This window comes from Lampetra fluviatilis, chromosome 22 (genome assembly GCF_964198595.1).
Source record: "Lampetra fluviatilis chromosome 22, kcLamFluv1.1, whole genome shotgun sequence".
In the NCBI taxonomy this organism is placed as follows: Eukaryota; Metazoa; Chordata; class Hyperoartia; order Petromyzontiformes; family Petromyzontidae; genus Lampetra; species Lampetra fluviatilis.
The window spans coordinates 1,280,001-1,297,500 of record NC_136296.1 but is presented as its reverse complement, the minus strand read 5'-3'; the positions used below and the strand labels follow the sequence as shown (position 1 = coordinate 1,297,500).

At 50.7% G+C, this 17,500-nt stretch overlaps 23 non-coding genes and 6 pseudogenes across 23 annotated transcripts in view; all 29 read left to right on the top strand.

The window, feature by feature from the left end:
• The window catches only part of LOC144939145 (5S ribosomal RNA), a 119-nt gene extending 117 nt beyond the window's left edge, over nucleotides 1–2 (top strand). The window contains exon 1 of the ribosomal RNA XR_013638338.1: nucleotides 1–2. This exon is cut by the window's left edge and continues 117 nt beyond it. This is a non-coding gene — a ribosomal RNA (5S ribosomal RNA).
• A 249-nt stretch (nucleotides 3–251) lies between these two features.
• Nucleotides 252–360, top strand: LOC144940095 (5S ribosomal RNA; annotated as a pseudogene).
• A 249-nt stretch (nucleotides 361–609) lies between these two features.
• LOC144939445 (5S ribosomal RNA) lies at nucleotides 610–728 on the top strand. The gene has a single exon (XR_013638623.1). It is a non-coding gene; the product is annotated as a 5S ribosomal RNA (ribosomal RNA).
• A 249-nt stretch (nucleotides 729–977) lies between these two features.
• On the top strand, nucleotides 978–1,096 carry LOC144939086 (5S ribosomal RNA). Its single transcript, XR_013638283.1, has one exon. It is a non-coding gene; the product is annotated as a 5S ribosomal RNA (ribosomal RNA).
• A 248-nt stretch (nucleotides 1,097–1,344) lies between these two features.
• LOC144940128 (5S ribosomal RNA) lies at nucleotides 1,345–1,453 on the top strand (annotated as a pseudogene).
• A 248-nt stretch (nucleotides 1,454–1,701) lies between these two features.
• Nucleotides 1,702–1,820, top strand: LOC144940360 (5S ribosomal RNA). Its single transcript, XR_013638935.1, has one exon. It is a non-coding gene; the product is annotated as a 5S ribosomal RNA (ribosomal RNA).
• A 249-nt stretch (nucleotides 1,821–2,069) lies between these two features.
• LOC144939371 (5S ribosomal RNA) lies at nucleotides 2,070–2,188 on the top strand. The gene has a single exon (XR_013638553.1). It is a non-coding gene; the product is annotated as a 5S ribosomal RNA (ribosomal RNA).
• Nucleotides 2,189–2,438: 250 nt separating this feature from the next.
• Nucleotides 2,439–2,557, top strand: LOC144939823 (5S ribosomal RNA; annotated as a pseudogene).
• A 250-nt stretch (nucleotides 2,558–2,807) lies between these two features.
• On the top strand, nucleotides 2,808–2,916 carry LOC144939781 (5S ribosomal RNA; annotated as a pseudogene).
• Nucleotides 2,917–3,165: 249 nt separating this feature from the next.
• Nucleotides 3,166–3,284, top strand: LOC144939458 (5S ribosomal RNA). Its single transcript, XR_013638634.1, has one exon. It is a non-coding gene; the product is annotated as a 5S ribosomal RNA (ribosomal RNA).
• A 249-nt stretch (nucleotides 3,285–3,533) lies between these two features.
• LOC144939456 (5S ribosomal RNA) lies at nucleotides 3,534–3,652 on the top strand. Its single transcript, XR_013638632.1, has one exon. It is a non-coding gene; the product is annotated as a 5S ribosomal RNA (ribosomal RNA).
• A 249-nt stretch (nucleotides 3,653–3,901) lies between these two features.
• Nucleotides 3,902–4,020, top strand: LOC144940444 (5S ribosomal RNA). Its single transcript, XR_013639013.1, has one exon. It is a non-coding gene; the product is annotated as a 5S ribosomal RNA (ribosomal RNA).
• A 249-nt stretch (nucleotides 4,021–4,269) lies between these two features.
• Nucleotides 4,270–4,388, top strand: LOC144939139 (5S ribosomal RNA). The gene has a single exon (XR_013638333.1). It is a non-coding gene; the product is annotated as a 5S ribosomal RNA (ribosomal RNA).
• Nucleotides 4,389–4,637: 249 nt separating this feature from the next.
• Nucleotides 4,638–4,756, top strand: LOC144939845 (5S ribosomal RNA; annotated as a pseudogene).
• A 250-nt stretch (nucleotides 4,757–5,006) lies between these two features.
• Nucleotides 5,007–5,125, top strand: LOC144938691 (5S ribosomal RNA). The gene has a single exon (XR_013637906.1). It is a non-coding gene; the product is annotated as a 5S ribosomal RNA (ribosomal RNA).
• Nucleotides 5,126–5,375: 250 nt separating this feature from the next.
• Nucleotides 5,376–5,494, top strand: LOC144940567 (5S ribosomal RNA). Its single transcript, XR_013639132.1, has one exon. It is a non-coding gene; the product is annotated as a 5S ribosomal RNA (ribosomal RNA).
• A 249-nt stretch (nucleotides 5,495–5,743) lies between these two features.
• LOC144939515 (5S ribosomal RNA) lies at nucleotides 5,744–5,862 on the top strand. Its single transcript, XR_013638689.1, has one exon. It is a non-coding gene; the product is annotated as a 5S ribosomal RNA (ribosomal RNA).
• A 248-nt stretch (nucleotides 5,863–6,110) lies between these two features.
• On the top strand, nucleotides 6,111–6,229 carry LOC144939063 (5S ribosomal RNA). Its single transcript, XR_013638262.1, has one exon. It is a non-coding gene; the product is annotated as a 5S ribosomal RNA (ribosomal RNA).
• Nucleotides 6,230–6,478: 249 nt separating this feature from the next.
• On the top strand, nucleotides 6,479–6,597 carry LOC144940549 (5S ribosomal RNA). The gene has a single exon (XR_013639115.1). It is a non-coding gene; the product is annotated as a 5S ribosomal RNA (ribosomal RNA).
• A 249-nt stretch (nucleotides 6,598–6,846) lies between these two features.
• LOC144939374 (5S ribosomal RNA) lies at nucleotides 6,847–6,965 on the top strand. Its single transcript, XR_013638556.1, has one exon. It is a non-coding gene; the product is annotated as a 5S ribosomal RNA (ribosomal RNA).
• Nucleotides 6,966–7,214: 249 nt separating this feature from the next.
• On the top strand, nucleotides 7,215–7,333 carry LOC144940548 (5S ribosomal RNA). Its single transcript, XR_013639114.1, has one exon. It is a non-coding gene; the product is annotated as a 5S ribosomal RNA (ribosomal RNA).
• Nucleotides 7,334–7,582: 249 nt separating this feature from the next.
• On the top strand, nucleotides 7,583–7,701 carry LOC144939373 (5S ribosomal RNA). Its single transcript, XR_013638555.1, has one exon. It is a non-coding gene; the product is annotated as a 5S ribosomal RNA (ribosomal RNA).
• Nucleotides 7,702–7,950: 249 nt separating this feature from the next.
• LOC144939923 (5S ribosomal RNA) lies at nucleotides 7,951–8,059 on the top strand (annotated as a pseudogene).
• A 7,319-nt stretch (nucleotides 8,060–15,378) lies between these two features.
• LOC144940566 (5S ribosomal RNA) lies at nucleotides 15,379–15,497 on the top strand. Its single transcript, XR_013639131.1, has one exon. It is a non-coding gene; the product is annotated as a 5S ribosomal RNA (ribosomal RNA).
• A 249-nt stretch (nucleotides 15,498–15,746) lies between these two features.
• Nucleotides 15,747–15,865, top strand: LOC144940294 (5S ribosomal RNA). Its single transcript, XR_013638871.1, has one exon. It is a non-coding gene; the product is annotated as a 5S ribosomal RNA (ribosomal RNA).
• A 249-nt stretch (nucleotides 15,866–16,114) lies between these two features.
• Nucleotides 16,115–16,233, top strand: LOC144938906 (5S ribosomal RNA). The gene has a single exon (XR_013638112.1). It is a non-coding gene; the product is annotated as a 5S ribosomal RNA (ribosomal RNA).
• A 249-nt stretch (nucleotides 16,234–16,482) lies between these two features.
• LOC144939457 (5S ribosomal RNA) lies at nucleotides 16,483–16,601 on the top strand. The gene has a single exon (XR_013638633.1). It is a non-coding gene; the product is annotated as a 5S ribosomal RNA (ribosomal RNA).
• A 249-nt stretch (nucleotides 16,602–16,850) lies between these two features.
• Nucleotides 16,851–16,969, top strand: LOC144939237 (5S ribosomal RNA). The gene has a single exon (XR_013638427.1). It is a non-coding gene; the product is annotated as a 5S ribosomal RNA (ribosomal RNA).
• A 249-nt stretch (nucleotides 16,970–17,218) lies between these two features.
• LOC144939159 (5S ribosomal RNA) lies at nucleotides 17,219–17,337 on the top strand. Its single transcript, XR_013638352.1, has one exon. It is a non-coding gene; the product is annotated as a 5S ribosomal RNA (ribosomal RNA).
• The last annotated feature ends 163 nt before the right edge of the window (nucleotides 17,338–17,500 follow it).

The window sequence follows — 17,500 nt, the reverse complement described above, 5'->3', positions numbered from 1 at the left end:
CTTTTGCATTATCGTATCTGGATGGGTCGCGTTTTACTCTTCAATTCACCCAGTCAGTTCACCTGCCAATTGCACGCGGATATGGTGTACTGCATTGGGATCAAGATTTTCTTGTAAAAGACCGTTTAATGCCACTCTTTCGGGGCTCAACCAGGAGTCCAGAATAAACGTTTTCATGAGTGTTGACCTCCCGCAGTAGAGTTGAATCTTGATTTTTACATATGAATGTGCGTCAGGTCTCTGCAAGTATGGCCTACGACCATATCACCCTGAATGCGCCTGATTTCAGAAGCTTAGAAGGGTCGAGCCTGGTTAGTACTTGGATGGGAGACTGCCTGGGAATACCAGGTGTTGTAGGCTTTTGCATTTTCGCATTTGGATGGGTCGTGTTTTACTCTTCAATTCACCCTGTCAGTTCACCTGCTAATTGCACGTGGATATGGTGTACTACATTGGGATCAAGATTTTCTTGTAAAAGACCGTTTAATGCCACTCTTTCGGGGCTCAACCAGGAGTCCAGAATAAACGTTTTCATGAGTGTTGACCTCCCGCAGTAGAGTTGAATCTTGATTTTAACATATGAATGTGCGTCAGGTCTCTGCAAGTATGGCCTACGACCATATCACCCTGAATGCGCCCGATCTCCTTTGATCTCGAAAACTAAGCAGGGTCGAGCCAGGTTAGTACTTGGATGGAAGACTGCATGGGAATACCAGGTGTTGTAGGCTTTTGCATTCTCGCATCTGGATGGGTCGCGTTTAACTCTTCAATTCACCCAGTCAGTTCACCTGCCAATTGCACGTGGATATGGTGTACTGCATTGGGATCAAGATTTTATTGTAAAAGACCGTTTAATGCCACTCTTTCGGGGCTCAACCAGGAGTCCAGAATAAACGTTTTCATGAGTGTTGACCTCCCGCAGTAGAGTTTAATCTTGATTTTAACAAATGCATGTGCGTCAGGTCTCTGCAAGTATGGCCTACGACCATATCACCCTGAAGGCGCCCGATCTCGTCTTATCTCGGAAGCTAAGCAGGGTCGAGCCTGGTTAGTACTTGGATGGGAGACTGCCTGGGAATACCAGGTGTTGTAGGCTTTTGCATTTTCGCATCTGGATGGGTCGTGTTTTACTCTTCAATTCACCCAGTCAGTTCACCTGCCAATTGCACGCGGATATGGTGTACTGCATTGGGATCAAGATTTTCTTGTAAAAGACCGTTTAATGCCACTCTTTCGGGGCTCAACCAGGAGTCCAGAATAAACGTTTCATGAGTGTTGACCTCCCGCAGTAGAGTTGAATTTTGATTTTTACATATGAATGTGCGTCAGGTCTCTTCAAGTTTGGCCTAGAACCATATCACCCTGAATGCGCCTGATTTCAGAAGCTAAGAAGGGTCGAGCCTGGTTAGTACTTGGATGGGAGACTGCCTGGGAATACCAGGTGTTGTTGGCTTTTGCATTCTCGCATCTGGATGGGTCGCGTTTAACTCTTCAATTCACCCAGTCAGTTCACCTGCCAATTGCACGTGGATATGGTGTACTGCATTGGGATCAAGATTTTATTGTAAAAGACCGTTTAATGCCACTCTTTCGGGGCTCAACCAGGAGTCCAGAATAAACGTTTCATGAGTGTTGACCTCCCGCAGTAGAGTTGAATCTTGATTTTTACATGTGAATGAGCGTCAGGTTTCTGCAAGTATGGCCTACGACCATATCACCCTGAATGCGCCCGATCTCGTCTGATCTCGGAAGCTAAGCAGGGTCGAGCCTGGCTAGTACTTGGATGGGAGACTGCCTGGGAATACCAGGTGTTGTAGGCTTTTGCATTTTCGTATCTGGATGGGTCGCGTTTTACTCTTCAATTCACCCAGTCAGTTCACCTGCCAATTGCACGCGGATATGGTGTACTGCATTGGGATCAAGATTTTCTTGTAAAAGACCGTTTAATGCCACTCTTTCGGGGCTCAACCAGGAGTCCAGAATAAACGTTTTCATGAGTGTTGACCTCCCGCAGTAGAGTTGAATCTTGATTTTAACATATGAATGTGCGTCAGGTCTCTGCAAGTATGGTCTACGACAATATCACCCTGAATGCGCCCGATCTCGTCTGATCTTGGAAGCTAAGCAGGGTCGAGCCTGGTGAGTACTTGGATGGAAGACTGCCTGGGAATACCAGGTGTTGTAGGCTTTTGCATTTTCGTATCTGGATGGGTTCGCGTTTTACTCTTCAATTCACGCAGTCAGTTCACCTGCCAATTGCACGCGGATATGGTGTACTGCATTGGGATCAAGATTTTCTTGTAAAAGACGGTTTAATGCAACTCTTTCGGGGCTCAACCAGGAGTCCAGAATAAACGTTTTCATGAGTGTTGACCTCCCGCAGTAGAGTTGAATCTTGATTTTAACATATGAATGTGCGTCAGGTCTCTGCAAGTATGGCCTACGACCATATCACCCTGAATGCGCCCGATCTCCTATGATCTCGAAAACTAAGCAGGGTCGAGCCAGGTTAGTACTTGGATGGGAGACTGACTGGAAATACCCGGTGTTGTAGTCTTTTGCATTCTCGCATCTGGATGGGTCGCGTTTTACTCTTCAATTCACCCAGTCAGTTCACCTGCCAATTGCACGTGGATATGGTTGTACTGCATTGGGATCAAGATTTTCTTGTAAAAGACCGTTTAATGCCACTCTTTCGGGTCTCAACCAGGAGTCCAGAGTAAACGTTTTCATGAGTGTTGACCTCCCGCAGTAGAGTTGAATCTTGATTTTTACATATGTATGTGCGTCAGGTCTCTGCAAGTATGGTCTACGACCATATCACCCTGAATGCGCCTGATCTCGGAAGCTAAGCAGGGTCGAGCCTGGTTAGTACTTGGATGGGAGACTGCCTGGGAATACCAGGTGTTGTAGGCTTTTGCATTCTCGCATCTGGATGGGTCGCGTTTTACTCTTCAATTCACCCAGTCAGTTCACCTGCCAATTGCACGCGGATATGGTGTTCTGCATTGGGATCAAGAATTTCTTGTAAAAGACCGTATAATGCCACTCTTTCGGGGCTCAACCAGGAGTCCAGAATAAACGTTTTCATGAGTGTTGACCTCCCGCAGTAGAGTTGAATCTTGATTTTAACATATGAATGTGCGTCAGGTCTCTGCAAGTATGCCCTACGACCATATCACCCTGAATGCGCCCGATCTCCTTTGATCTCGAAAACTAAGCAGGGTCGAGCCAGGTTAGTACTTGGATGGGAGACTGCCTGGGAATACCAGGTGTTGTAGGCTTTTGCATTCTCGCATCTGGTTGGGTCGCGTTTTACTCTTCAATTCACCCAGTCAGTTCACCTGCCAATTGCACGTGGATATGGTTGTACTGCATTGGGATCAAGATTTTCTTGTAAAAGACCGTTTAATGCCACTCTTTCGGGGCTCAAACAGGAGTCCAGAATAAACGTTTTCATGAGTGTTGACCTCCAGCAGTAGAGTTGAATCTTGATTTTAACATATGAATGTGCGTCAGGCTCTGCAAGTATGGCCTACGACCATATTACCCTGAATGTGCCCGATCTCGTCTGATCTCAGAAGCTAAGCAGGGTCGAGCCTGGTTAGTAATTGGATGGGAGACTGCCTGGGAATACCAGGTGTTGTAGGCTTTTGCATTTTCGCATCTGGATGGGTCGAGTTTAACTCTTCAATTCACCCAGTCAGTTCACCTGTCAATTTCACGTGGATATGGTGTACTGCATTGGGATCAAGCTTTTCTTGTAAAAAACCGTTTAATTTCACTCTTTCGGGGCTCAACCAGGAGTCCAGAATAAACGTTTTCATGAGTGTTGACCACCTGCAGTAGAGTTGAATCTTGATTTTTACAAATGAATGTGCGTCAGGTCTCTGCAAGTATGGCCTACGACCATATCACCCTGAATGCGCCCGATCTCGTCTGATCTCGGAAGCTAAGCAGGGTCGAGCCTGGTTAGTACTTTAATGGGAGACTGCCTGGGAATACCAGGTGTTGTAGGCTTTTGCATTTTCGTATCTGGATGGGTCGCGTTTTACTCTTCAATTCACCCAGTCAGTTCACCTGCCAATTGCACGCGGATATGGTGTACTGCATTGGGATCAAGATTTTCTTGTAAAAGACCGTTAAATGCCACTCTTTCGGGGCTCAACCAGGAGTCGAGAATAAACGTTTTCATGAGTGTTGACCTCCCGCAGTAGAGTTGAATCTTGATTTTAACATATGAATGTGCGTCAGGTCTCGGCAAGTATGCCCTACGACCATATCACCCTGAATGGGCCCGATCTCGTCTGATCTCGGAAGCTAAGCAGGGTCGAGCCTGGTTAGTACTTGGATGGGAGACTGCCTGGGAATACCAGGTGTTGTAGGCTTTTGCATTTTCGTATCTGGATGGGTCGCGTTTTACTCTTCAATTCACCCAGTCAGTTCACCTGCCAATTGCACGCGTATATGGTGTTCTGCATTGGGATCAAGATTTTCTTGTAAAAGACCGTTTAATGCCACTCTTTCGGGGCTCAACCAGGAGTCCAGAATAAACGTTTTCATGAGTGTTGACCTCCCGCAGTAGAGTTGAATCTTGATTTTAACATATGAATGTGCGTCAGGTCTCTGCAAGTATGCCCTACGACCATATCACCCTGAATGCGCCCGATCTCCTTTGATCTCGAAAACTAAGCAGGGTCGAGCCAGGTTAGTACTTGGATGAGAGACTGCCTGCGAATACCAGGTGTTGTAGGCTTTTGCATTCTCGCATCTGGATGGGTCGCGTTTTACTCTTCAATTCACCCAGTCAGTTCACCTGCCAATTGCACGTGGATATGGTTGTACTGCATTGGGATCAAGATTTTCTTGTAAAAGACCGTTTAATGCCACTCTTTCGGGGCTCAACCAGGAGTCCAGAATAAACGTTTTCATGAGTGTTGACCTCCCGCAGTAGAGTTGAATCTTGATTTTTACATATGTATGTGCGTCAGGTCTCTGCAAGTATGGTCTACGACCATATCACCCTGAATGCGCCCGATCTCGTCTGATCTCGGAAGCAAAGCAGGGTGGAGCCTGGTTAGTACTTGGATGGGAGACTGCCTGGGAATACCAGGTGTTGTAGGCTTTTGCATTTTCGTATCTGGATGGGTCGCGTTTTACTCTTCAATTCACCCAGTCAGTTCACCTGCCAATTGCACGCGGATATGGTGTACTGCATTGGGATCATCGATTTTCTTGTAAAAGACGGTTTAATGCAACTCTTTCGGGGCTCAACCAGGAGTCCAGAATAAACGTTTTCATGAGTGTTGACCACCTGCAGTAGAGTTGAATCTTGATTTTTACAAATGAATGTGCGTCAGGTCTCTGCAAGTATGGCGTACGACCATATCACCCTGAATGCGCCCGATCTCGTCTGATCTCGGAAGCTAAGCAGGGTCGAGCCTGGTTAGTACTTGGATGGGAGACTGCCTGGGAATACCAGGTGTTGTAGGCTTTTGCATTTTCGTATCTGGATGGGTCGCGTTTTACTCTTCAATTCACCCAGTCAGTTCACCTGCCAATTGCACGCGGATATGGTGTACTGCATTGGGATCAAGATTTTCTTGTAAAAGACCGTTTAATGCCACTCTTTCGGGGCTCAACCAGGAGTCCAGAATAAACGTTTTCATGAGTGTTGACCTCCCGCAGTAGAGTTGAATCTCGATTTTAACATATGAATGTGCGTCAGGTCTCTGCAAGTATGCCCTACGACAATATCACCCTGAATGCGCCCGATCTCGTCTGATCTTGGAAGCTAAGCAGGGTCGAGCCTGGTGAGTACTTGGATGGAAGACTGCCTGGGAATACCAGGTGTTGTAGGCTTTTGCATTCTCGCATCTGGATGGGTCGCGTTTAACTCTTCAATTCACCCAGTCAGTTCACCTGCCAATTGCACGTGGATATGGTGTACTGCATTGGGATCAAGATTTTATTGTAAAAGACCGTTTAATGCCACTCTTTCGGGGCTCAACCAGGAGTACAGAATAAACGTTTCATGAGTGTTGACCTCCCGCAGTAGAGTTGAATCTTGATTTTTACATGTGAATGAGCGTCAGGTTACTGCAAGTATGGCCTACGACCATATCACCCTGAATGCGCCCGATCTCGTCTGATCTCGAAAGCTAAGCAGGGTCGAGCCTGGTTAGTACTTGGATGGGAGACTGCCTGGTAATACCAGGTGTTGTAGGCTTTTGCATTTTCGTATCTGGATGGGTCGCGTTTTACTCTTCAATTCACCCAGTCAGTTCACCTGCCAATTGCACGCGGATATGGTGTACTGCATTGGGATCAAGATTTTCTTGTAAAAGACCGTTTAATGCCACTCTTTCGGGGCTCAACCAGGAGTCCAGAATAAACGTTTTCATGAGTGTTGACCTCCCGCAGTAGAGTTGAATCTTGATTTTCTCAAATGAATGTGCGCCAGGTCTCTGCAAGTATGGCCTACGACCATATCACCCTGAATGCGCCCGATCTCGTCTGATCTCGGAAGCTAAGCAGGGTCGAGCCTGCTTAGTACTTGGATGGGAGACTGCCTGGGAATACCAGGTGTTGTAGGCTTTTGCATTTTCGTATCTGGATGGGTCGCGTTTTACTCTTCAATTCACCCCGTCAGTTCACCTGCCAATTGCACGCGGATATGGTGTACTGCATTGGGATCAAGATTTTCTTGTAAAAGACCGTTTAATGCCACTCTTTCGGGGCTCAACCAGGAGTCCAGAATAAACGTTTTCATGAGTGTTGACCTCCCGCAGTAGAGTTGAATCTTGATTTTAACATATGAATGTGCGTCAGGTCTCTGCAAGTATGGCCTACGACCATATCACCCTGAATGCACCAGATCTCCTTTGATCTCGAAAACTAAGCAGGGTCGAGCCAGGTTAGTACTTGGATGGGAGACTGCCTGGGAATACCAGGTGTTGTAGGCTTTTGCATTTTCGTATCTGGATGGGTCGCGTTTTACTCTTCAATTCACCCAGTCAGTTCACCTGCCAATTGCACGCGGATATGGTGTACTGCATTGGGATCAATATTTTCTTGTAAAAGACCGTTTAATGCCACTCTTTCGGGGCTCAACCAGGAGTCCAGAATAAACGTTTTCATGAGTGTTGACCTCCCGCAGTAGAGTTGAATCTTGATTTTCTCAAATGAATGTGCGCCAGGTCTCTGCAAGTATGGCCTACGACCATATCACCCTGAATGCGCCCGATCTCGTCTGATCTCGGAAGCTAAGCAGGGTCGAGCCTGCTTAGTACTTGGATGGGAGACTGCCTGGGAATACCAGGTGTTGTAGGCTTTTGCATTTTCGTATCTGGATGGGTCGCGTTTTACTCTTCAATTCACCCCGTCAGTTCACCTGCCAATTGCACGCGGATATGGTGTACTGCATTGGGATCAAGATTTTCTTGTAAAAGACCGTTTAATGCCACTCTTTCGGGGCTCAACCAGGAGTCCAGAATAAACGTTTTCATGAGTGTTGACCTCCCGCAGTAGAGTTGAATCTTGATTTTAACATATGAATGTGCGTCAGGTCTCTGCAAGTATGGCCTACGACCATATCACCCTGAATGCACCAGATCTCCTTTGATCTCGAAAACTAAGCAGGGTCGAGCCAGGTTAGTACTTGGATGGGAGACTGCCTGGGAATACCAGGTGTTGTAGGCTTTTGCATTTTCGTATCTGGATGGGTCGCGTTTTACTCTTCAATTCACCCAGTCAGTTCACCTGCCAATTGCACGCGGATATGGTGTACTGCATTGGGATCAAGATTTTCTTGTAAAAGACCGTTTAATGCCACTCTTTCGGGGCTCAACCAGGAGTCCAGAATAAACGTTTTCATGAGTGTTGACCTCCCGCAGTAGAGTTGAATTTTGATTTTTACATATGAATGTGCGTCAGGTCTCTGCAAGTTTGGCCTAGAACCATATCACCCTGTATGCGCCTGATCTCGGAAGCTAAGCAGGGTCGAGCCTGGTTAGTACTTGGATGGGAGACTGCCTGGGAATACCAGGTGTTGTAGGCTTTTGCATTTTCGTATCTGGATGGGTCGCGTTTTACTCTTCAATTCACCCAGTCAGTTCACCTGCTAATTGCACGCGGATATGGTGTACTGCATTGGGATCAAGATTTTCTTGTAAAAGACGGTTTAATGCAACTCTTTCGGGGCTCAACCAGGAGTCCAGAATAAACGTTTTTATGAGTGTTGACCTCCCGCAGTAGAGTTGAATCTTGATTTTAACATATGAATGTGCGTCAGGTCTCTGCAAGTATGGCCTACGACCATATCACCCTGAATGCGCCCGATCTCCTTTGATCTCGAAAACTAAGCAGGGTCGAGCCAGGTTAGTACTTGTGTAATAAAAGACTTGACCACGATCTCTGGCTCAGTGTCCTTTATTCGGTCCGTACTGCGTTCCCACACGGCTGTCTCTCTTATTCTCTCAGTGCTGGTTCCGATGTCACTCCAGTCACCATCAGCAGCCCCGCTGCTGTTCTTGTCGCTCTTGCAGCCCCACAGCAGCTCCGCTACTGTACTCTCACACAGCTCCCTTGGCTGTTCCTGCTGCAGCTCTGACAGCCTCGTGCTGTCTCGCCTTCTCGTCGCTCCTGCGACTCTTGGCAGCCACCCCGCTGCCCCTCACACACAGCCTTACTGCCTATCTCTATCTGCAGCTTTACACCTCCCAGTAGCTCCCTACTGTTCCCGGGGTTGGCTCCCGCTTCGACGGTGCCCCCTCGGCTCGTACGCCCGCGTGGCCCCACACCTTTCCATTCACACCCCGACTGCCTTCTCTTTCCGGTTTACCCGCTTAAGGACCCCAACCTTTCACCCACGTCACCTGGCTCCGCCTCCTCGTGACGTCACATCCGGAAGGTCGCTTTCGCCCGCATTACACCACCCTCCCCCATAGAAAAAACCCAGCCGACCTCGGCTGAACAATACCAAAGCGTAATGCGGTGAACCGACCTTCCCCCTTAAAGGACACTAAGCATGCAATATAACAACAAGAACAACAACACAAGTAACATCGACGAACGTACGAAAGCATGCGATAAATACGACGGCAAGAACAAGAACAATAACAACATACAATCAACGAAACGTAAGCGATTTGGAACGAGTGCGGGTCGCCGGCCCGTCCCGGATGGTCGGCGGCCCACTTGTAGAACGGGGACGCGATGGAACACGAGGAATGACAGGGGGTAATTCCCCTGCTGCGATTGGAAGTCCACCGACGTCTCGTATCCCTGACGAATCAGTCTTGGTCGTATTCCGCGAATGCGCCTGCAGCGGGGTCGGAAGGGTCGCCGGGCTTGAAGGTCCCGCAGCCCTGGCAGGCGCCCTCCGAACAGGCCCACTCCTCCCCCGCGGTGTCACGGTCGGCCTGTCTGGAACAGGTACGACAGGCGCTCTAGCAAGATCAATGGACGCAGGCGGGGAAGAGTCAGAGTCAGCAGCAACAGACCCCGGCAAGGCAACATTGGGAGATGACGCATCACGTAGGGGAGCAACATATGGTTTTAACCGCGACGTATGAACAAACAAACGGCGAGACCCAATCTGAACGCGCGCCGACTGTGGATTGGGAACCTCAATGAGGCGCACAGGACCATGCCAAGGTTTGTGCAATTTAGGAGAGGTCCCCGGCCGCACCTGCGGGCAATGGAGCCAGGCCAGGTCTCCCACCTTCCAGGGGCACTCCCCCTCAGACCGCCGAGCATACCGCTCGTTCCGGGCCTGGGCTTTGGCCGTAGCCACGCGGGCGTTTTCCCGCGCCTCCGTAACCCGGCGAACCGTGTCCTGAATGTATTCAGGGAGTGGTTTACGAGGTCCCTTCACCCCAGTACCCAATTGCACATCCACCGGAGGCACGTTTTCCCGACCATACATCAGGTAAAACGGCGAATACCCTGTAGCCGCATGGGGCGTCATCCTGTACGCCGAAAGCACTCCGGGGATGTGCAGATCCCAATCTGATTGCTGTTCACTCACAGTATGGCAAAGCATGGCAGACAATGTCCTGTTCAGCCGCTCAACCATACCATCCGTCTGCGGATGGTATGGAGATGTCCGTATTTTCTTAGTCCCAAGGCCTGCGCACACTTCAGCCAATAATTTAGAAGAGAAATTTCGGCCCTGGTCCGTGAGGAGTCTCTCAGGTGCCCCCTTGTCCATAATGTACCCAAACAAAAAGGCGTCGGTGATGGCCGCGGCCGACTGATTGGGCAACGGCCAGGCCATCGGCCAACGGGAGAGATACTCAACCCCTACCAGCAAATATTTATTTCCCCTCGCCGATGGTGGGAAGGGTCCCAATATGTCCAGTGCCACCAATTCATTGACTCGAGACACCTGAATCGACTGGAGAGGCGGCACGTAAGGATGTTTAGGCGGCTTACGCCGGGCGCATTCAGGGCACACGCGCACGTGCCCTACGACATCTGTCGCCATGCCGTGCCAAAAATAATGACGTTGTAACGTCAACAAAGTCTTCTGCACCCCTAAATGCAATAGTGTGTCACAATGGAGAGTTCTAATCAACTCAAATCGCAAGGACGTTGGTACCACCACACGCCAGCTTTCCTGGAACCTTTCTTGCCACATAAGCAGACCATCTCGGAGAGCGGTTCGCGACCCCACAGCCGAACTTGGACTCCCATTGTCCCTCATAGACCGCTTCCGCATGGACAACAACGACTCGTCCATCATCTGTTCCCGAATCCAGACAGACCGCGGCAGATTCAAAACCCCATCAGTCGGTCCCGGTTCCATCGGAGTATCCGACTTCCCGACGGCCAACGTAAGCGGCTGAGGGGGGTTCAGAATCGGCGAACACCTATGCGTCCCCGACGCACATTTACAAGGGGCGCGCCCTGGTAATCTGGAAAGTGCGTCAGCGTTCGCATGGCGCACTCCCTTCCGATGTTGAATTTGGAAGGAAAATTTCTGCAGCGTGTCCAACCAACGTGCCCACTGTCCCGATGGCTGGTCCATTTTGAGTGCATATTGCAAGGCCGCATGATCCGTACGCACAATAAACGAACGACCGTAAAGGTACGGTCGAAATTGGCATAGGAAAAAAACAACCGCCAAAAGTTCTCTACGAGTGACACAGTAGCGTGTTTCCGCAGGCGACAAGACTCGGCTACCATACGCCACGACGCGCTCTACGCCCCCTTTAGACTGTGATAATACCGCCCCAATACCTGTGTCACTCGCGTCCGTATCAAGAATGAAAGGGCGATCAAAATCGGGATAATCCAATGTCGGGGCCGTAGCCAATAGATCACGCAGACTCCGAAAGGCCGCCTCTTCTGGCTCTCCCCAAACAAATTTCCGTCCTTTACCCGTAAGGAGATGCAAGGGCCTCGCAATCGTCGCAAACCCCGGCACAAATCTTCGGTAATACGAGGCAAATCCCAAAAACCGCCGAACATCCCCCACGGAGGCCGGAGTCGGCCAATCCCGGACGCACGCCGTCTTTTCCGGATCCGTGGACACCCCCTCTGCACTCACAATGTGCCCCAAATAACGGACGGACCGTTGCAGTAGGTGGCATTTCTTTGGTTTGAATTTCAAATTGGCAGAGCGCATCCTCGTGAACACTGTCTCCAGCCGCGTTAAATGTTCCTCGAATGTGCGGCTGAACACAATAATATCGTCCAAATATATAAGACACGTCTCCCACTGCAACCCCGTCAAAACGAGCTCCATCAACCTTTGAAACGTAGCAAGGGCCGCATTCAATCCCATCGGGAGGCAGTTGAATTGAAATAACCCCTGCGGCGTACGGAATGCGGTTTTCTCCCGTGAGGACTCGTCAAGGGGAAGCTGCCAAAATCCCGAAGAGAGGTCCAGTGTGGAAAAGAACTTAGCCCCCGACAATGCGTCAAGGGAGTCGTCCATACGCGGCAGGGGGTACGCATCTGCCACCGATATCTTATTCAATTTCCGGAAATCAACACAAAATCGCAAGTTGCCATCCTTTTTCTTAACCAAGACCACAGGAGCGCCCCATGGGCTGTTAGATGGCGATATAATGTCCGCAGCCAACATGTCTTCCACCGCCCCCCGAACGTGTTCTCGCTCCGCTGGACTCATCCGATGCGAATTTAACCGAATAGGGGCAGCGTCGCCCGTCTCAATGTGATGGGAAAGCAACGATGTGCGTCCCAAATCCAAATCGTCGGAGCTGAACACATCCGAATACGTCAGCAACAATTTACGCAGCGCATCACGTTGCCCCACGGACAGGGAAGAATTTTCGTCACATAAGGTAGCGATCCAACGATTATCCGAACCCCTTGGCTCGGAAACACCAGCGACCACTCCCCGGCGATGCGGACAATCGTGCGTCGCAAACGCCGTAGTGGCATGTGCCACAACCGTACCGGCCGGAACACGGATGTTTTCCACCCCCGCATTAAGCACCTGTAAAACCGGTAATTGATCCGGCCGGACGATGGTCTGTGCCCCAACTAACGCCAATCCTGTTGTTATCGTGGCGGATGGCGACAACAAGACCCCTACTGCTCCTAGCCGATTGGGCAGGGGCTTCCGATACCGCAAGGGTATAAGCATCTGTGAACCAGGTGGGATGTCCACAGATGCGACGGACAGCGCCTGCACCTGTACGGCCGAAGCAGGTCGCCCCCAGGGCGACGGCAGAAACGAGATTCGACGGCCCCCCGGCAATTCAATACAATTCTCATTGATTTTAATCAAAATGTGCATCTTAGCCAAAAAATCCGTGCCTAGTAAGCAAGGAACCGCCAAAGATCTCGATATTAACACAACGCCATAAGCCGACACATCCCCTATAGATATCTTAGCATCCACCTGGCCCACGATACCCATACTACCCCCGTTCGCAGCGACGCAAGACCCATAAACCGGACGCACAGCCCCCGGCGGAATGCCCAACAGATGGAAAATGACATCCGATATAATAGTCGCAGACGCTCCCGAGTCGACCAAAATGCGCACGTCCACACCTTGTATAGACCCCGGTACAGTGGACGAACCCGTAGCGGCCGCGACAACTCTCCGTGCCAATTTGCGCCACTGCGTAACTGAATGACAAGGCCCCGTCGATGGCCTTTCTTTAACAACAACAATAGGATCGCGCAACAAAGGTGGTGGGTGAGGTGTAAAGCCTTGCCGAGTGTCTGGTGCGTGCCGACATGCCTGTTTTGGAGGTTCCTTGGTCGGCTTGTCCGGTGTTGTGGGCTCCTGCTGCGGCGGACCCGGGAAGCGGGCCCAGCAATCTTTGGCGTAATGGCCCTTACGGCCGCAGCGGAAGCAATCGGCCTCGTTGCGCCGAAGCGCAGGTCTTGCATCCCGGCGGCCCCGTCCCGATGGCGTAGCGCGCGGCCCCGGCCTTCCGCGTCCCGACCATGGAGAGGAGGCGGCCGTCAGCTCCCGAGGACCCCGCTCATCCGGCACATAGATCGCCCTTGTGGGGTCCCACCCCATCGCGCCTCCTTCCTTGACGGGCCCACCCGTCCATGCCGCCACTTGCTTCCAGCGACGGAAATTAAACTGCGCATCCAGACACTTTGCTGCCGCCCGGGACGTGAGCTTCTCATGCCCACACACAGGCATGGGGATCCCCAGATCCCGAGACAGCTCCAGCATTTTTCCCAATATGAGAGGCTCAAGCAGATCCTGTGGCGTGTCAGGTTATGCTGCCATGGCCAGCTCCAACACCGCACCCCTGAACGCCACGGGCGATTCTTCGGGTGCTCGTTGTCGTTGAGCGAATCGCCGATGCGCGTCGTCAGGTGGCTCATAGGCGTCGGCCATTTCCTCAAAAACTCCACATAAAGTCTTCTTCTTATCGGCCGTTATGGAACGGAAAAATCGAACAGATTCGTCGTCCAGTAGAGTCGGCAACACTTCCAAAGCCTCCGCATCGGTCCATCTTGCTGAACGAACCGCCGCCGAAAATCGGCAGGCGAAAGCGCTCCAATCGCCCCCGATAGAGAATTCCTTAACTGTAGTAAGGTGGCGACTCTGACTCCTCTTTACGCCGTCTTCCAATGATGGTTGTTCTGGAGGCAAATTCAAAATGGCGTCGGCCCGCGGCGTGGCCAAGATGGCGGTTTGGCGCCGTGGAGCGCGCAAGATGGCGTCTTCTTGCCGCGTGGCCAATGGCGGCGGCAGGGCAGGCAACGTGGCGGCCCGTGGAGCACCTTCTCGTTCCGTCGTCGTCCTTGGCGTAACGAGGTGACATAGATGCGCCAGGACGTCCTTGAGTGTCTCCAGTTGTTCTGCCACCTGTTGCCATCTTTGCTCAGCGTCCGATGTTGTTGACGGACCCGCCATCGCGCCGACATCTTCCACGCCCGTCCCCGTGCTCGCCTCAGCAGGGCTCTCCTCCACCACCCCAGCAGAATCCGTGGTCGGAGGGAATTCGTCGTCGTCGGACGAAGAAGCCGATGCTGGCGCCGGGGGAATTTTCTTCCTTACTTGCTTAGACATGCCGTTTCACTTCTGACCCCAGTGTAATAAAAGACTTGACCACGATCTCTGGCTCAGTGTCCTTTATTCGGTCCGTACTGCGTTCCCACACGGCTGTCTCTCTTATTCTCTCAGTGCTGGTTCCGATGTCACTCCAGTCACCATCAGCAGCCCCGCTGCTGTTCTTGTCGCTCTTGCAGCCCCACAGCAGCTCCGCTACTGTACTCTCACACAGCTCCCTTGGCTGTTCCTGCTGCAGCTCTGACAGCCTCGTGCTGTCTCGCCTTCTCGACGCTCCTGCGACTCTTGGCAGCCACCCCGCTGCCCCTCACACACAGCCTTACTGCCTATCTCTATCTGCAGCTTTACACCTCCCAGTAGCTCCCTACTGTTCCCGGGTTTGGCTCCCGCTTCGACGGTGCCCCCTCGGCTCGTACGCCCGCGTGGCCCCACACCTTTCCATTCACACCCCGACTGCCTTCTCTTTCCGGTTTACCCGCTTAAGGACCCCAACCTTTCACCCACGTCACCTGGCTCCGCCTCCTCGTGACGTCACATCCGGAAGGTCGCTTTCGCCCGCATTACACTTGGATGGGAGACTGCCTGGGAATACCAGGTGTTGTAGGCTTTTGCATTCTCGCATCTGGATGGGTCGCGTTTTACTCTTCAATTCACCCAGTCAGTTCACCTGCCAATTGCACGTGGATATGGTTGTACTGCATTGGGATCAAGATTTTATTGTAAAAGACCGTTTAATGCCACTCTTTCGGGGCTCAACCAGGAGTCCAGAATAAACGTTTTCATGAGTGTTGACCTCCCGCAGTAGAGTTGAATCTTGATTTTTACATATGTATGTGCGTCAGGTCTCTGCAAGTATGGTCTACGACCACATCACCCTGAATGCGCCCGATCTCGTCTGATCTCGGAAGCTAAGCAGGGTCGAGCCTGGTTAGTACTTGGATGGGAGACTGCCTGGGAATACCAGGTGTTGTAGGCTTTTGCATTTTCGTATCTGGATGGGTCGCGTTTTACTCTTCAATTCACCCAGTCAGTTCACCTGCCAATTGCACGCGGATATGGTGTACTGAATTGGGATCAAGATTTTCTTGTAAAAGACCGTTTAATGCCACTCTTTCGGGGCTCAACCAGGAGTCCAGAATACACGTTTTCATGAGTGTTGACCTCCTGCAGTAGAGTTGAATCTTGATTTTTACAAATGAATGTGCGTCAGGTCTCTGCAAGTATGGCCTACGACCATATCACCCTGAATGCGCCCGATCTCGTCTGATCTCGGAAGCTAAGCAGGGTCGAGCCTGGTTAGTACTTGGATGGGAGACTGCCTGGGAATACCAGGTGTTGTAGGCTTTTGCATTTTCGTATCTGGATGGGTCGCGTTTTACTCTTCAATTCACCCAGTCAGTTCACCTGCCAATTGCACGCGGATATGGTGTACTGCATTGGGATCAAGATTTTCTTGTAAAAGACCGTTTAATGCCACTCTTTCGGGGCTCAACCAGGAGTCCAGAATAAACGTTTTCATGAGTGTTGACCACCTGCAGTAGAGTTGAATCTTGATTTTTACAAATGAATGTGCGTCAGGTCTCTGCAAGTATGGCCTACGACCATATCACCCTGAATGCGCCCGATCTCGTCTGATCTCGGAAGCTAAGCAGGTTCGAGCCTGGTTAGTACTTGGATGGGAAACTGCCTGGGAATACCAGGTGTTGTAGGCTTTTGCATTTTCGTATCTGGATGGGTCGCGTTTTACTCTTCAATTCACCCAGTCAGTTCACCTGCCAATTGCACGCGGATATGGTGTTCTGCATTGGGATCAAGATTTTCTTGTAAAAGACCGTTTAATGCCACTCTTTCGGGGCTCAACCAGGAGTCCAGAATAAACGTTTTCATGAGTGTTGACCTCCCGCAGTAGAGTTGAGTCTTGATTTTAACATATGAATGTGCGTCAGGTCTCTGCAAGTATGCCCTACGACCATATCACCCTGAATGCGCCCGATCTCCTTTGATCTCGAAAACTAAGCAGGGTCGAGCCAGGTTAGTACTTGGATGGGAGACTGCCTGGGAATACCAGGTGTTGTAGGCTTTTGCATTTTCGTATCTGGATGGGTCGCGTTTTACTCTTCAATTCACCCAGTCAGTTCACCTGCCAATTGCACGCGGATATGGTGTACTGCATTGGGATCAAGATTTTCTTGTAAAATACCGTTTAATGCCACTCTTTCGGGGCTCAACCAGGAGTCCAGAATACACTTTTTCATGAGTGTTGACCTCCTGCAGTAGAGTTGAATCTTGATTTTTACAAATGAATGTGCGTCAGGTCTCTGCAAGTATGGCCTACGACCATATCACCCTGAATGCGCCCGATCTCGTCTGATCTCGGGAGCTAAGCAAGGTCGAGCCTGGTTAGTACCTGGATGGGAGACTGCCTGGGAATACCAGGTGATGTAGGCTTTTGCATTTTCGTATCTGGATGGGTCGCGTTTTACTCTTCAATTCACCCAGTCAGTTCGCCTGCCAATTGCATGCGGATATGGTGTACTGCATTGGGATCAAGATTTTCTTCTAAAAGACCGTTTAATGCCACTTTTTCGGGGCTCAACCAGGAGTCCAGAATAAACGTTTTCATGAGTGTTGACCTCCCGCAGTAGAGTTGAATCTTGATTTTTACATGTGAATGAGCGTCAGGTTTCTGCAAGTATGGCCTACGACCATATCACCCTGAATGCGCCCGATCTCGTCTGATTTCGAAAGCTAAGCTGGGTCGAGCCTGGTTAGTACTTGGATGGGAGACTGCCTGGGAATACCAGGTGTTGTAGGCTTTTGCATTTTCGTATCTGGATGGGTCGCGTTTTACTCTTCAATTCACCCAGTCAGTTCACCTGCCAATTGCACGCGGATATGGTGTACTGCATTGGGATCAAGATTTTCTTGTAAAAGACCGTTTAATGCCACTCTTTCGGGGCTCAACCAGGAGTCCAGAAT